The sequence below is a fragment of the Macrobrachium nipponense genome, chromosome 13, assembly GCF_015104395.2.
Source record: "Macrobrachium nipponense isolate FS-2020 chromosome 13, ASM1510439v2, whole genome shotgun sequence".
NCBI classification, from domain to species: Eukaryota; Metazoa; Arthropoda; class Malacostraca; order Decapoda; family Palaemonidae; genus Macrobrachium; species Macrobrachium nipponense.
In genome coordinates, this window is record NC_087206.1 from 39,192,965 (window position 1) to 39,210,738 (window position 17,774).

The 17,774-nt window shown below is 45.2% G+C and overlaps 1 protein-coding gene across 39 annotated transcripts in view; it reads right to left on the reverse strand.

Moving 5' to 3' along the window:
- Positions 1-16,025, reverse strand: part of LOC135225753 (zinc finger and BTB domain-containing protein 24-like) — a 526,510-nt gene extending 510,485 nt beyond the window's left edge. For 36 of the 39 annotated variants that reach the window (XR_010317086.1, XM_064265161.1, XM_064265169.1 and 33 more), the window contains exon 1: positions 15,874-16,025. The gene's annotated coding sequence lies outside the window, so the exon portion shown is untranslated. Of the gene's footprint in view, positions 1-15,778 lie in introns of all 39 variants that reach the window. The other 3 variants (XM_064265155.1, XM_064265154.1, XM_064265153.1) reach the window with 3 other exon arrangements.
- Positions 16,026-17,774: the final 1,749 nt, after the last annotated feature.

The following is a 17,774-nucleotide window of genomic DNA, read 5'->3' on the forward strand; positions in this document are numbered from 1 at the left end:
TCGTAGATACGAAGATGAAAGAGGTTCACAACGAATTTGACATCAATATTTTAGGACCACATCCAGGTTCCACGAAGGTAGCTTCGGTAGTGGTACCTGGTCGTCTCGACCGATCTCAATAGTCATGGAGATCCTTATTGTTAGCGAGGTCAAGACCTCTATGGCGAAAGACTTACAGATAGAACGCTTCGGTAGCCTTTAATAGTTGACACTGCCACTTTAGATCTTGTTTCAGATAAAGCAAGCAGTGGCGATCTGGCTCGACAGAGGTAGTGGTAGAGGAAACTCCTTTCTCTTACACCAGCTTCTAAGGCTGCCCACTTCGAATTGGGTAAACGCTATTGATGATGGTCTCCTCGCGGTGGCGATAGCTTTAGCCCACTGATTTCGAAAAACCTCTCGCTCTGGCCAACTTTTTGGATAGTCTGAACGCGTCATACTCAGAGCGGAGGGTTTTGTGGTATCCTCTCCGAAGTGGGGCTGTTTGAGTAGATCTCTCCTTAACGGAAGAGTCTCGGTACTCACTAGGTAGAGACACACCTCTGTGACCAATCGCTGCGCCAAAAGGGGGCGATTAGGTCAACCTCGTTCCCCTCCGATGCTTCAATTTTCTCATCACTCTCCCCCAGGTATCTTGAAGGGGGGAAAAGCGTAGAGATCCAGGCCCGTCCATCCATAGAAGGGCGTCTACTGCTACTGCTCCGGATCGAGACCGGGGAGCAATACAGAGGAGTCTCCCGTCCTTGATGTTGCGAAGATGTCCATAAGGGCATCCCCAAGACCCACAGTTTTCCTGGCATACCTTCTTGATTGAGCGTCCCTCTGTCCGGCAATACTGTCCTTGTCGAATGAGGATCTGCCCGGACGTTCTCGACTCCCGGGGGGGGGGGGGGGGGAATGAATCTTGTCAATATTGTGACTTCTCTCTCCTCGCCCAAGCAGGATCTCTTTTGCTAGAGAAAACAGGGAGCGAGAGTGTGTTCCTCCTTGATTTCTTCAAGTATGCCAGGGCTGTGGTGTTGTCCGAGTTGATCTGACCACACTACGGGAGACTTGTTCTGGAAAACTGGAGCGCTACTTTGAACCGCTGCCATCTCTTTGAGTTGATATGCATGTTTACCTGTCCCCTCTCCAGGTACCTGACACCTCCTCCCCCCTAGAGTTGCTCCCCACCCCGTGGATGACGGTCGGAGAACAACACTAGGGTCGGGGTTCTGAGCTTTGAGGGATCCCCTCTGACAGCTTCCCCGGATCGAGCCACCATCTTAGATGGTTTCTTCACCTCTTCCTAATGTTTAACTTCATGTCCGAGTTTGTCCCTTTTCTTTCCAGCTGTCCGACAGAAAGAACTGAAGAGGTCGGAGGTGTAGCCTCCCAGGGAACAAACTTCTCCAGCGAGGAAATGGTCCCCAGCAGACTCATCCCTTCCCTCACCGAGCATGAATACTTTCCTAGCCAGGCTGGACACTTTCTCTATGCCTTGTTTCTTACGTTCCTGGGACGACAAGCCCGAAAAGCCACTGACATCCATCTGAACCCCGTTAGCACGATGACTGTGTTGGGGTCAGTGTACTTCTCGAGTTCCCAGAAGTCCCAGGGAAGCAGCTAAAGACAGAGTCGTTCCTTCAAATCCTTCCGGCACCGGGTCTGCGAAGGAGGCTTCGTATGGCCGTCGTCATAGATAGAGCGAGACTTCTGATGGTTGGAAAGAATGGAGCCGACCTCGCCACTTCTTCATTAAGATGGTGGAAGAAAAGGGCCGTACTCGTCCGAAACAAAGAGCCCTGATTGAAAGACCTTCCCTTTCAATACGACCAAGTTACTTCATCGGGATGGGATGTATCGGGACGTGAAAGTAGGCGTCCTGGAGTCGATTGATACGAATCCAATCTCCAGGTCTTAAGGCCCCCAGAACGACTGAGGTGTCCCTCCATGCTTGACCTCTGCTTCTCATAACGGAGGTTAAGACGACTACATCCAAGACGGGGGCCACCACCCTCCCGATGTTTCGGTACAAGAAACAATCTGTTGTACATCCTGGCGTTGCCAGGTCTAAAACCGGTTCCACTGCTCTTTTCTCGAGCATCTGCTCGAGCAGGTCGAAAAGATCTTTCGCTTTGTTCGATCGATGGGGCAAGTCCTGTGAGTGGAAGTCAACGGGGGCGGCTTAGGAAAGGGATCTTGTAACCTTCTTATTAGTCGAGAGACCAGGTGTCTGCCCTCTCTTACTCTCCAGGCTTTGCCAAACAAACTGCAGCCTGGCTCCTACCGGTGACCTGAAGGCACAAGAAAAAAAAAGAAAAAAAAAAAAAAAATCTCTCACTTCTTACCCCTAGACTTGGAGGGGCTCTACCTCTAGGAAGGCTTCTTTCCTCGAGGAGACTGATCTAGCGGAAGTCCTCCACGAAAGTGCTTCTGCTTTTCTAAACGGTTGCGTTCCAGACGACGTTGAGGGCCAGCCGGACGTCTCGAAGACTGAGCCCAACAGGTCTTGTTTGGCTTTCCTCCTGCGACTCACTGCAAATCCTTCACCATAGCTTGGGGAAAGAGTGACTCGAGAAGGGAGCAGACAAAAGTTCTGTCCTCTGAGCGGGAGAGACAGACTTGCCGCGAAGTTGCAATAAAGCGCCTTTTCTTAAGAACCCCTGCTGAAAAATGAGGAGGCTACTCCTCTGAGCCATCCCTGACGCCTGTCCATGCATGACATACCTGGCAGCTCCCCCAAGCTGATCGAGTCCTTCTTATCTCTGATTGGTTGTCTAAGGCTCCAAGACACCATCTCAAAAGTTGAAAACTTCTAGGACCTAATATAGTCCTTCAAAAGATGGTCCAGTTCGGAATTCGTCCAAGAAACCTTAGCCGATGCTAAAAGGGCCTCCTTGAGGCATCCACCCGCTGGGCGAATCACTTGATCGACGTAGAACTTCATCCTAATTTTCCTCGCCTGTCTCATACCCCATCCCTGCCTTACCGCTAAGTCCAGAACGGAGGCAAGGGCGAAAGGTAGTTCTTCCTTTTTGCTTTCTGCTAGACTCCATCCAGGCGTTTACCTCCGGAAAGCTCTTTTTTCGTAGATAACGACGTCTTCATCTTCACGCAACCTGGAGACTTACTTGTCTTCGATCGACGAAAACTGAGAAGGAGGAGAAGGAGGAGTGCAGCTGGCTGAAAGTATCGCCAACGAATACGAAGTAGTCGTGCCAAAACTTGATAATCTGACGAGGCAGACGTAGCAGGTTGATCATCATCAACTCCCCGAAGAACCGCTAAGTTTCTCCTTCTTCCTACCCGTGCAAGTCCGAAGGAAGAGACATAAGTCCTTTAGTTCATCCAAGTCTCCTATCTGAACGATGACAAGAAGACGAGGGTACGGATCCTTAACTAACAGGATCAGGAGTCACTTTAGAGGCGAACGTGCCAAAGTCTCGGGAGCCACATCCCGAGTGACCAGCGAACTTCCACATTCGCGTCCACAGAGTCTTACTAGAACGTCTACACGTCATCTGAGCGCTAATGTAGCGTTCTCTCGAGCGTCAAATCAGCGTCCAACCGGCGTCCCAGCGAAGCGTCCAACGGAGCGGCCATCAAAGAGACCTCTTCTACCGCCCGCGAAGCCGTCCTTCGAACGTCCAGCGAAGAAACTTGATCCACTGCCCCGACTAACCATAACGTTGAGCGTCAACATGTCATGTCGAGAGGTGCAGAACCATCGTCGTCATCAGAGCGTCGAAGTCGACCTGAGCGTCCTCTCTACGGAAGGGAAGAGAGCATGCAGAGACTCTCTCTAACTTGGCGCTAACGTCACCTCTAGATACATGGGGAGCAAAACGACGTCTAGAGGTCGAAATATCATAAGATGGGACGAAAAAGGAGCCATTGGAGAAACTGCTTAGATCTCTTGATAGCATCTATCCGTCTTTCCTTCGACGCGGGAACGTCTCCTTCTGTTTCAGTAAAGCGTCCAGTTGCCGTCTGCATCGCAATGATGATCTCCGTCTGAGATGTCTCCTTACGCGGAGACGAGCTGCCGCTGCGAGAATGAGATGGGCGAGGGGACGCCTTCTTCCTTCTCCCAGTAACGCCTTGGCTCTAGAGCGACGGGGCGCGCTCGAGGGCGTCATCGTCGGATGACGTCCTTACTTCTTCTGGGCGGAAAGCTACGCTTTCCGGAGGAAGAATGCCCTCAGACATAGCATGGACGTGAAGCGTCCAGACTCTTGAAGAGTCCTCTTCAGGTCGCGATCCGATCGAGATTCCCCCCCTTGCGCGGGGAGGACGCGTCGGAAGACGAGAAACAACCCTAAGAATACGTGCTCCGAGCACGCTCCTTATCCGCCTGGAAGCGTCCACAGGACTGCTGAAGTGGCCGCCAGATCGGTGGGGGTTCCCCGTAACCCTCCTTCGGCACTTCGACATGCCCTCTCCCTGAGTACCTGGAGTCCCGGCAGAGTCCCCAGCCTTAGAGGCACTATAGGGCCGATCTGACGCCCCCCTCCACTTCACTAGGGGCACTTCCACTGCACTTATTTGCCTGTTTTCGGGCAAGCAACTTTAGATTTCAAGCGTCCTTCAATGAAATCTAGAATAAGCGAAAGGGCATTACCCTCCGCAGACACCACTTGAGGGCCCGAAGGCAACACTAAGGGTTAGAGACACAAAATTCTAAAGGAGGGTTAGAAGGGGATACATAATACCCTGTCCTGCTACCGACTTACTCCTGGAGGAGACCTCCTAATCCTATCACGTTCTAACTTCTTAACTAGGATTCATACGTCTTCCATTGCAAATCATCTAGCTTCACACTCATTACAGCGCAATCAAATCTACACTCTTGCCCCTACACCTTTAACACCAATGGGTAGGATCACACAAGGCTTTTGGAACCTAACCTTGCAATTCCACTTCGAGCACACCCTGGCGCTAGCAGAACTACATCCAGAACATTTTTAAGGGAAAAATCTAAGCCAAATAAAAAAACAGTCCAAATCACGTATGCCAGCTATCGATCCAATCAACAAAACCAAAAAGTCAGAGATACTCAAGCATATGAAAAGTTTTCCAAATCCCTGGAGGCTGAGGTTTGTACACATGTTTTACGACACCGCGACAGGAGACATCTGATAGAAATTGGGATGGTTCCTGATACCGCCTCCCCGCGGCGGGAATGGGTAGCTAACCACCCTAACTCCCCCTACGTGTGTCGTAAGTTTTAAGAATTCTGTCGGACTTCAGAGAATACCAGCTATATTAATATCTGACAGGTTAAGTTTCATGAACAAAACTGTACTTGCGATTCCACTTCATACAAGAATAAGTTTTCCGTGCCCGACGCATTCGCTCGGCAACGAGCATACAGGTCAAAAAAATATAAATGAAAAGAGCACTTTACTTACGATTTTCATCTACACTTTCCAACCAAAGTATACGCTCGGAGCGAGCGCTCCCCGACCTCGCACGCGCATACACATACGGGATCATTTCTGGAAAATGAATTCCCGCACTTACGCCCTTCAGTCCCGGCACTCCGAGTATCGGAGGGCGTGGTGAAACCAGATCCTTTAAATTCCACATTGATTCAATGGAAATAAATATGAATGTTGTCTTACAATTCCAGTTTCCACTAGATAAATAGAAAAAGAAAAACACAACCATGCGAAAGAACGTCGATAAAGCGGGCAGATCGCGATGATACACCCACACGCCCGCATCCGAAAGCAAAAGTGATTGTTTACCTACCAGTCGCTCGCGCGCGCCTGTCGGACAAGCAAGTTAACTACCGGGAACCCCTTGTTCGAAGCTTACGACCTATCCAGCTGCCGCTAAGTACCTTTCCTAATTGTAAAAAGGACCGAAGGTTTTTGTATGCCGTGTCGGAACAAAAGAAAGTGGAATTCATCACAGAACGAGTTTGTCATGAGAAAGAAAAAATAGCAATAATTTACGAGTAACAATGAGTAGTCTATGACTGTGTTATGGTTAGTTAATCACTTGAATATTTCGGATAATCAGGGAAAGGGTTTTGAAAGCGGGCTATCTACGTCTGTGTTTCTGTTCTTTGCAAAATTCTTACTAGTAAAATGAGCTGCAGGGCAGAGCAAAAATCACATTTGGAAGTAATTGTATTTTTCCTAACTTACAAACCTGAGGTCCTTTACATAAGGAATTACTTCAGCATAGCTGGAATACGGCCGTTAAATTCTTGGAACAAGGTGGTTAGGCAGTAACTACCGTGTGGCAGGTGGTAGGCTAGCCTGCCTGGATTAAACCTTCCCTCACTTTTGCGTTTTCTGCCCAGGTTTCGATTGAGGGGTGGCGTGAAGTGTGCATATATGTAAATACCTCAGGTTTGTATAGTTAGGAAAAATACATTATACTTTCAAAAATTGTGATTTGTTTCCTACACGAATATACACCCTCAGTCCTTTACATAAGGAAGACTCACTGATTGTTGAGGAGGAATATTGATTGAGCCGCTCTAGAATTGACTGGAGTTCTACACACCTTAGCCACTCCTCCTGTCGTAAGAGGCGAGGAGTGGCCCTGCTTCTGACAACTTGTCAGTGTAGGACCTTGCTGATCAAGAGTCAGACTTCTGGGCCTTTTCGAAATGAGTGAGGAATCTTATCAATCCGAAAATTGGGATGTGAAGAATATTTAGAGTCGGACGGCATTTAATGCAAGTTCTGAGAAGGGTTTGCATTATTGGCCACCATCTCCTTCCTTCCCCCTTGCTAGAGGATCGGATGCCTTCTATGATTCTGATAAAAAATATAGAAAGGAAGCTCTATTTGTGAAGCTTACCACATCATTCACCCGCCACAGTGTAAGTTCGAGTCTATCCTCAACCCAGAGGGAAGAGAGGGAAGTACGAGGTGGGCATGGTCGTGAAGGTGGGGAATGTTGAGAAGCAGTCACTCTCGGATCCTCTTACTCTAGAACTGCACACCATAAGCGAGATGCAACTTGTCCTCTTGACGGAGCTGGGTAATCAAACGCAACCTGCAAGCATCCACCACCGGTCCAAGGAAATGAGGTTGCCAAGTACCCTTGGGGAGGCCCGAAGGAAAAGACCAATATGGTCGCAATACAGTACCCTCTCACTGAGTGACTGGACTATCCAACTTGCAGAGAAGTCTCTCACGTCCTCAGAATTCTCAGTAGAAAGATGTGTCACGGACACTTCGGCAATGTCCAGTCCACAGCGGATAAAGACACCAACACTCACGGTGGGTCTTGATCTTTATGGGCACAGCACATGCCAATAGGACAAAGTAATGACTGATCTGGGTCAGCCAATATATTGTAAGTCCACAGAATACTCAGACGGCCTCTGACTCTTCATAGCTACCGCCTGACTGCACTCGTTGAGCTGTCATGCATCTGAGACGTATATATGACACTCTTCTTTTGAAGGGTTATGCGAGAAACCAGACAATCATCCATCTGTTCGCCAACCGATGTGGGATACGAGATGATGATTCTCTCAAGGATGCGCACTCAGACATAGTCCATTGCATTCTAGAGACCGGGTCCTTGAGGCAGACAGAAGTTCTCATAGTACATAGTTGAATCTCCATACTAAGGAGAAACATAGTAATATGCTAGTGCAAGACTAAGGTGAATGCGGACCTATTCTTCCAGTTGAAATCCAACAGAAGTAAACTCTCAAGATTCCTGACATAGAAAAATCCCGCTGATACACACCAAACGTGAAGACGGCTTTAATCCATATTGTTTTTCAGAGGACAGAAAAAGTTATACGCTATTTCATTGTCTGTTCGGTTATAAATTCGGAGTTAACAATGAAAACAGAGCATCTTTCAGTAATGAAAACACAGGGATTGTACTGCTGAAGAACGCGCTCTGGTGGGCTTGGATTAGCGGGACATTTCTATTTACAGTGGAACCCCCATATTCGCGGACTCACAATTCACGATTTCTCTCAGGAACGTTCCCCGCATTATTCGCGGAAAATTTGCAAATTTGCGGTATTTTTTCTATGAGAATATCCAAAAGTTCCTGGCTTTTTTATCTTTATCAATTTCATCATAAAAGCACTTTTTGTTGATAAAACTATTAAAAACCAGTATAAAAATTTTTATGGGCTTTCTTGGTTTAACAACACATATAGGCTGTATTCAGCGTTTATATAGGGTGTTTCCACTATTCGCGGATTCCTAACTATTCACGGGTAGGTCTGTATGCACCCCGCCGAATATGGGGGACCACTGTACCTGGAAGCAGAGCTGGCAGGGCGGGAACAGGCAAATCTTCATTTATTCACTTAGAATTCGGGTGTGAACAAAGAATAACTGCACACCTTATGAATTACGAAATATATATTAGAAGACAACTCAGACTGTCTGAAGAAATATCATTCTGCGTCATCGCAGCGGCAGGTGCATTACACGGATGACATCTACAGACTTTCTGTTACCGTGAGCAAACAGAAAGATTGAATTATGAGTCTAGTGAGATATCTCTGTCTGAAAATTCTCGCAATGCAAAGTCGATGCAGGAGAGATGGTCATACACGTATTCGAGATTCCAGCCGACTAGGAGAGGACCCTAATCTGTGACTGCCGGGCAGAGATTCAATCGGTTGGTGAAAAAAACCTGCAGACAATCCAACCGAAATATCTCAGAGAGCAAGCCGTACTGGCCAGGGAGGCTGCAGTGGCCCCGTACACCGCTAGCTCTCGCTAACTTGTCTCATCCTGAGTTACAGTATTCCATTCCAGGAAGGAATGCGTTTGGCTAGACATCGATCCAAAAAAGATATGCTTGAGCATTTGCATTCACTAACCAAAATGGAGGGAAGAACCCTCCTTATTCGGTGAATGCAAATTGTGTGGTGCGTTGTGAACCAATACCCCAAGTATCTAAAATCAAACCAGTACTCTTGGAGGCCAGCAAGGCAGTCCCCGTGTTGCAGGTATTAAGAGAAGATACTATTCGTCTCTGTCACGTACCCGAAGAATTAACTACAGTTATATGCCTACTACTCACACAATGCAACTAATAACAGAAGCATGTCGCGAGAGAAATATACGTAGTATATTTGGAGTTCCCGCACTCGACCTCCAGCCAAATTCTCTTCCATTCAAAGACAAGATAGGGACTGTAAGCAGACAGCCTTTCATTCTCTAAGAAGAGAGCGACGGTGAAGTTTTCCCGAAGGAGACTTCTACAGGATACAGAATACTGAGACGACTAGTTCAGCCAAAACTGGATTGCCCAAACAGTAGCATTGGAGAGGCATTTAAACTCTCATTGCTATCCATCCTGAAAGGATTGACGTATGTTTGGTAAGATCTGGTAAGATCCTAGGATTGAACCAAGAACATAGTCTCTCGGGTTTGAATTCCAAGGAGTGAACTCCACTGAATTCCTCTTATTTCCTTGTGTCATTCTGGTATAACCAAGAAGTAAAGGGAAAAAAAAAAGAGGAGGATTGACTGTTATTGTCCATTCTTCTCTGTATCCCAGGAGCGACCGTGTACTGAAGTGACGGACCGTCAGGTCCATCCAGGCCGAGCCCCTCCCGAGATATTCTTCCTTCAGCAGCAGCACTTCCTTTAAACGCTAGAAATTCCAGGAATTTAATGGCTTAGTGAGACTTCTGAGTTCGTAATAACAATTACTGGGAATGTTTGTCTCGACAGTGTGTTTCGAAATTACAGGAAAACTAAAAAAACACTCTTGAGATGCCAGAAATTCCAAGGAATTTGAGCATTAGGCGAGATTCCCAATTATCGTCATAACAATTATCAGGAATTCTCATTTCGCACACTCTGAACTGTGGTCTAGCCCAAGTGTTTGCGGGTTGTAGAAGACAAAAACGCTCGGAGTGTGGTAGAAATTCCAAAGAATTTTAACCGCTCAGCGAAACCCCCTGAATTTCATCAGACGATCATCAGGGGGTGGTCTTCCTTGAGCGCTCTGCAGGATCCCTCCCATTCACCTTGCCCCTTCCAGCGTAGCCATAGGAAGAGAGGGAATGGGGGAGGAAGACTGGACGCTCTTGCTCGCCTTGCCAGCAGAACTAGCAGCCAGAGAAGCAAGTCACGGGGAGCCATCAATCTGTAGTGATGGCCACTCCGAGTCTAGGGAAATGTTACCATCTGGAGAAAATGTTTTCACGAGGAGGGTTACGAAACTCGTACTGTAGGGGAAATGTCTGCTGCCCCCGTGACCGTTGACTGGGTGGGGCTGACAGGAGAGCCGATACCATCTGCCGATGCATCCCAGTCCTCGTCGAAGCTGAAACCTCTCCAGGACCGAAGGGAGAGCCCACACCAGTCTCTGCGTGGGCGGTCCAGCGGGACCGCCACGTGAACAGCAGTGATGGTCACTCCGCGAGTCGAGGAAAGTGTCACCGTCCTCGTCAGCCACCCCCATGATCTCCTCCAACCACTTGAATGCTTGATCTGTTTGGTACCAAGACCGAAACAAGCGCATAGGCTCTCGTGGCTGGACCATAAGGAGCACACTCCTCACGGTCACTCCTGTTCACCTCGCCCCTCCCGGTGTAGCCTGAGGAGGTTGAAGGGACAGGTGAGGGAGACCTGACGCTCCTACCCTGCCTACCAGCAGAAAGTAGGCTGGGAGGACTGCAGGCGATCTCCAGCCCGAGGTGGTGATCAAGCTGCAGGTCTAGACCAGCGGTCTCCTTACAGAGAAGCGCTGGACCAAGGACGGTAGCGTCGGTCTGGTTCTTCAGGGGAGCTGCTACCAGCCGTGCGAGCCGTCTGGTCCCGATAGGAGTGACAGTCGGGTGGCTGGAAGCGTTTCAATGCTCCTACCCTGCCTACCAGCAGAACCAGTAGGCTGGGAGGACCGCAGGAGATCGCCTGGTAGCGTCCACTAACCAAGGTGAGAGCGAGCACCGCCCTCACAACGCGACACGGTCCCAGAAGCAGTCGAAGCTGTTCCTGGAGAGCGGGGGAACCTCTTCCCAGCCTTGCTACATGAACGGTCTAGTGGGAATGTCACATCAACCCTGGGTACCAGACAATCGCTGCGAGAGCGATCGCCGGTCTGGCGAGAGACACCCGAGCGGCTCTTACCATCCTTCCGCTCCGTGCCTGGGTCCTGAAGGTGAGCGTACTCAGCAGTCTGGACCTTGGCTGCACATTCACCCATGGGTGATCGTACACTAGGTGATGCTCACAAGTGAGCAGCCAAGACAGTTCTTGATCCGGAGATGGAACCTCTGGAGCCGGGAGCTGGTGGCTGGTACCTCCATGGTCCCCGTCTTCTTCCCTGAGGAAGGAAAGACAGACCCCGTCCCCAGAGGAACGGAAGGACCAACAGAAGAACCACCTGTCTCACCTGAGCGAGACAGACCCTTAGAAGTCCTGTGACGAGACTTCTTAGGGGGGGGGAGAGACCACCTTCTCTTCTACAGCAAAGCCTCAGGAGTCGAAGGGGTGGCGAGCGGTCACCAAACAGTGGTCTAGGAAAGCGTTTTCCTCTTGGGAAAACACTCCCTTGAGGATGGTATCGACACTCCGTACCGCCTGGGAAATTGCTACTAGAGACCCAGACCGTCTGGTCACGCTACATGACTGTCAATCGGATGCAGAATAGCATTTAATGACATGAGAAGAGCAGGCACCATCCTCACAATACATCAAAGTCTCAAAAGAAGCCAAAGCTACTTCAAAAGACCGACCGGGAGTCCTCTTACTGGTCTTCCGCGTATACGGTCCTGCCGGACCATCATGTTGGCAAAGCGAAAGTCACCTGAGCAACTCTAACCTTCCCTCCATGCCACGCTCGAGACATGACGGTGTATTGTACCTTCACGTCAGCCCTGGGATCAGGGCGATTGCTATACAAGCTATCATCGCCAAGGCAGAAGTTACCTGAGCCATCTTCCTTTCGTGCCGTGCCCGAAACGTAAAAGCAAGTGGACTCGGTGTCACCAACTCTAGCTGCACGCTCACCTGCAGACGAGTGTTCACTCGGAGACGCTCGTGAACGAGCATCTAAGACAGGATCAAGGGTTTACATAACATGTAGGAACAACTCTCATTTTCACATAAACATTGGGTAATCACATCTTCACCCTCCTCCTCTACACTTGACAAATCAAGGGAAGAAGCGGGAAGAGGCAAGTACCCAGAGAGAAAGTATAACTTATCACACTCACACTTTCAGTACTTAGTGCATAAGAAGTGAGGCTGTAAGTTCACTTTCGAGTGGAAATTCCGCAATTCCCGCCTCCCATTTCATGCGCAAATGGAGGGTGAAAGGCACATATAAATTTTGGGTTTGCAATATAATAAAGCACACAGAAATTTCATAAACCAGACAAACAAAACAAAACAAAACAGAAAGATCTCTCAATTTTTCAGAACAGAGGCGGGCAGAGAGAGAACATCTGCACACGACGGTGGTCGAAAGCAAAGTGGAACATTGACGTCCAGTCAGGCGGGACTCCCGACTATCGGACAAACAGTTACTGCCTAACTACCTTGTTATTAAAATCTTACGACTGAGTTCCAGCTGGTGCTAAAAGTAATTCCTTATAAAGGACCAATGGTTTGTATCACACGTAGGAACAATTAAGGGGGCCGGCCGGCTAATGCCATTTTTTAAGGACAGGACTCTGACATTCATACCACTTAATAAGGTGACTTGGGACATCTCCAAACCACATATGATTTCTGCCTCTGACCTTCGGTTTTGTGACACCAGGGCGATTTATTGCAATAATAACCATTTTTCAAATTCTATCTCCTCCCTTGATATTTAATATTATAAACTGGGATTACTGACGTATATAGACCTAATGTAGACCTCCACAAATGAAGTTGTTTTTTTTCTAAAAGTTCTTTTTTTTTTGCTAAATATGAATATTTCATTATGGTAAAAAAAATAAACCTTATAAATCAGAAAAAAAAAAAAGACAAAACAAAAATGTGAAAAAGGCTCTATTTGATTGTTCTATAATGTTTTTCAAAGTTATATACCAAATTTCAATGCTATAGCTTTAAAACTAAGTGAGAAGATAGAATTTGAAGGTCAACAAGTAGTTTTCAGATACGGCCATACAAGGTTTTCCTTTGTATTTTTATAAAGACAATGTTAATAAATAATGATTATTATGAATGTATATTTCTTTATTGGGTATTAATAAACCTAAACTATGTTATTTATCACAATTTAATAAAAAAATGACGATCCCTTTGCTCATATATCGTAGCCTGGGGCACTGCGTCAGGCAAGACGGGACACTCCTTCTTACGCAACTCTCTCTCTCCTTCACTAACTGGGCTTATTACAAAGAATTTACTTCTTCTGTATGTTAGCAAGATGTTTTCCTTGTCTTTTCCTCTTTGGAATGATGAAATTCTTGCCGAAACAAAGATATTTACTTCTTCTGTATGTTAGCAAGATGTTTTCCTTGTCTTTTCCTCTTTGGAATGATGAAATTCTTGCCGAAACAAAGATAAACTTAAAGGAAGAGAATGTCAGGGGTGAAACTCATACATGTACTCTCTTTTAACAAAGGAAATTTTAATAAATCATGACTATTATGAATTTCATATTCCTTTTTGGATATTAATAAACCAAATCTATGTTATTTATCATAAAGGAAGATCCCTTTGCTCAAAAGATCGTAGCCTGGGCACAGTGCGACGTGTGCGTCAGGCAAGACAGGGGCGTTCCTTACTACCACCCCTCCCTCTCTCTCTTCACTGAGTATGCTAATATGCATATACTATTATGATATTTTGCAATCATATTAGAGCGAATTTTCATCATCTGTATGTTAAAGAGATATTCTGCTTGTCTCTTCCTCATTGGTATGATGAAATTCTTACACCAAAACGTAAAAGCAAGTAAATATCAGAGGTGAAACTTGAAAGCGTACTTACTCTGCGACTCATGGAATCTCTATAGATGCCATTGCTCTCAATTTCTTTGACAATGCTAATTATCAACATTTGCGATAACAAGAAATATTGCATTTTCTTGTACGGATCAATGTTTTTGGCTTATTGAGTTGTTTACTAATTGCCCTGTAACTACAAAGTAAGAGGAATTTTGATGAAATATTTTGTATACGTATTCTCCATTGCCATAAAAAGCTCCATGAATTTTTTCATGACTGCATTTTTTGCCCTATACCCCTTATATAAGGGTTCCGGCCAGCCTCCTCAAGATTTTCTTCAATTCTATTGTCTGTAACTACCGTGACACATTTTTATTTACATTGCCCCCTTTTCATCTCTTTGCTTTTCCCAATAGGCTAGTTTGCCAGTCCCAGTAAAATAGACAAATAGTGCTATTCAAGCTTATCTTACCAGTCCTGGTAAAATAGACAAATTGTCTTAAAAATTATAAATAGCTATAAACTTCTTATTAAGTCTGTTTTGTATTATTTTGCCTTACTAGCATTAATAATAATAATATTTAGGTAATTCTAAGCCCTCATTCCGCGGTAAAGTAGACTATGGCAGTTGACGTTTTCCTACGTTATATTACTTACTGAACAAGAATTTAAAGTAATATTTATTTGGACGACTGTAATTAACCCACAGGGGCCAGTACTAAACACGGCGAAATACATTGGATGCCCGTTACGTTTCTTGCAGGGTAATTCTAAAGAATAGTTCCGCACGGACTGCTAGGAACGTAACCGCGGATACAACATCCACGAGGGATTGGGGCGTCCAATGTATTTTGCGGTGTTTAGTACTGGCGGCCGTGGGGGTTGGGGGGGTTAATGGTAATTACAGTCGTCCGAATAAAATATTACTTTAAATTCTGTTCATTAAAAAGGTAAAATAACTTGTTTCAGTAGGTAAAATTTTTAAACATAGGAAAACGTCAACTGCCATAGTCTACTTTACTGCGGAATGACGGCTTAGAATTACCAATATTTAAGGAAATAACCTGGGATGTATTTTAGAACCGGCAATATAAGCATAAAAGTATGTTTGTCTATTTTACTGGAACCAGCAAAATAGCCTCTTCCTTGTTTTTTTAAAATCTCTACTTCTGGTATAAGCAGAAAAAGTGCTCATTTTGTCATTGTTTTCCATGATTCAATAGATATTTGATAAATGCAAGCTCCGATCTTGACTTTACCTAATGAAGGAAATTGGACCCCTAAACTGTAGGATTACCACAAAGACGTTTGCCTACTCCATAACTTAGTAGGCAGTTTAGCCAATGATATAACTGTCCTTGACCTGTTGTACTAGAACAAGTTCACAAAGTTAAAGCAGGGTAGTCATGGGCATAGGTAGGTCTAGGGCAGGCTACTCCTGGGTACGTACGTCTGAATGGGTAACCTAGAGCAGGCGCTGACTAGCCTAGACTCAAGTCAACTAAATAAATGTTGGTTACTATAGGTACCAAGAATAAAACACATCTCTACGATTACAAACTGTGACAAAGAGTAAGGTTGAGGTAAGGCAAAACAGCAAGTGGATATGACCCAGTCATCAACAACTACGGAGAACATAAAGGAAGGTTTTTATTGACGCATCAAGACCCAACGCCCCTTTAACAGAGAAGCTTTTGTCCCATCCATAGGTTGACATGTAAGGAGTCCATCGGATAATGAACCGCCATGTCGTTTGTGTTCCCACAATACGACACGAACAGTTCAAACAAACCCATATCACTAGTCCCATCCACATACAAAGCATCACAAACAATAACATGGTGGAAAGCTTAACCGCCATTAGGGTAGAACCAAGAAACACTGCAGACACTTCGTTTTTCCCTTCTCATTTTTCTCTCTCGCATCACACACCTAACTTGAATGATTGTAGTCGCTAACCACACAAGGGCACTGACATATCCAGCCACCAATGCCTGCATAGATCACACGAAAGAGTTGTCACTTACACCTAAAACTAAAATATTTGTGAAGTGACTCCACGGCTGCAGCGTCGAATCGGCGTCAGGAAGCGGGGACGAGTCTTGCCAGATGAACGATGCTCCCGCTCAAGATGCGTAGGTATATCATCAACACCGATCCGTTGCAACGTTATAAAACTCTGGAAACGAAATAGAAAGCTTATGCATGAAATAGGAACTGACAAACACACAGTGGTATCTTAAGCTATAATAGCATTTACATACTACGACCAGGAAGCCTTTACCCGTAACTTATAAATTTAAGATGTGTAGCCACTAAACGTTAGTTGAAATAAATAGCTACACATTTTTCCCAAGTCGATTCCTTGATAGGAGACAGTAAAATTAGTCTGAAATACTACAGAACAAACATGCTATATGAGAAATGACTAATAATAAACCATAGTGCTAAGTATCATTGTAAATCTCGAGTGGTTTTAGAAAGCCATTGGAAATATACATATAGAAGCGTTTTATTTGTTTATATGTGTTACTTTAAACGTTCACAAAATTCTAAAATATGAACAGATTCTGTTATGTCATTAGACATTTAAAAGCCGATGACTTATACAAACATAGAAGCTGAATGTTGATGCACACCTCGATATGACTCGGGTACCGGTGTCTCAGTTCCTTGTCATAGATCCGCTTTCAAATACATCATGAGGAAAGTTGCCAAGTCGTCAAATGCTAAGGCTTCAGAAAGAAATACTACGAAGGCGTATGCACAACAGTAAAGCGTCGACCGTAGCCTCTTTCACCTTTCGAGGGTAATCGCGAGAGAACCATATAAATACTCTCGAGAACACAGAGTAAATCTTCTTTGCTTATAAATGTGAGAGTTAACCATTTTGGTGATGACAACACAGAAGGCTGTAAAAGTATGTGATCATTTATAAAGATCAAATCTTTACCTTGCCTGTAGTCTATCCATGAAGTTTAATGAAAGGAATTATTATTATTATTATAGTATTATTATTGCATGGTCAAGTCTTCAGTTTTAACACCTCTGAATGTGAAAAAGGATTTATCAGCTTTGCCTGCAAGTAAAAGTAGAAAGGGTTAAAAAATGAGAGAGAGAAAAAATTAGAGTTCAATCACCAGCAGTGGAGATTCAAACACTGATATTAGGCACTAGCAAAGAATATCATACAGCGCCCCACAAGAGTGAAAAGCAAAAGAAATTGCGTCTTAGAGCGATATTTGTCTACACCCTCTCTTCAAAGCCGGAGTGAGCGCTAGCGATGATGAAATTGGATTAATTGTTTTTTCATATTCTGGCATTACTGATATTATCATTCAGAAACTAAACCCTTTCGTACGGTTATTGGCTTGAAATTCAAGTGTCCAAAGAATATGGTACCTAATACTCGTTAGGAAGAGGTCATGGGAAATACAGATCCCACTTATCAAAATGAAAAAAAAGGCATTAATAAACAGATAGCGATGTATTGAAATACAAGAATAGCATTAGGGTAATATCATGCATTGGATCTTCGCTCGAACTTCTAAAGTTCCAATCACACGACATCCTCAGGGAGGCTGTCCAGCAAATCTGGTTGCTACAACTTATGAAATGGTGTCAAAAAAAACAAGAGACCATCCGTCGATGGTCCGAGTTATAACTGCCTGCTAATCATAATCATGTGTTGTGGTTGTACTGAGTTCAGCTACGTTTCGGCTTAGTTAAGACGTAGTAAGAAATTTTCAATGCCACTGTCTTTAAAAATTTATTTATACCTGATGATCAGCCAGCGTACAAAAAAAAAAAAAAGAAAAAAAAACTTAACAGAGTCCACATTGTGCCAATTATAAATGATATGGTAACAACTATAGCAAATGGAAAATGTGGCATATCACAGGCAAGCTACTTAGAAAGCTGAAAAGAC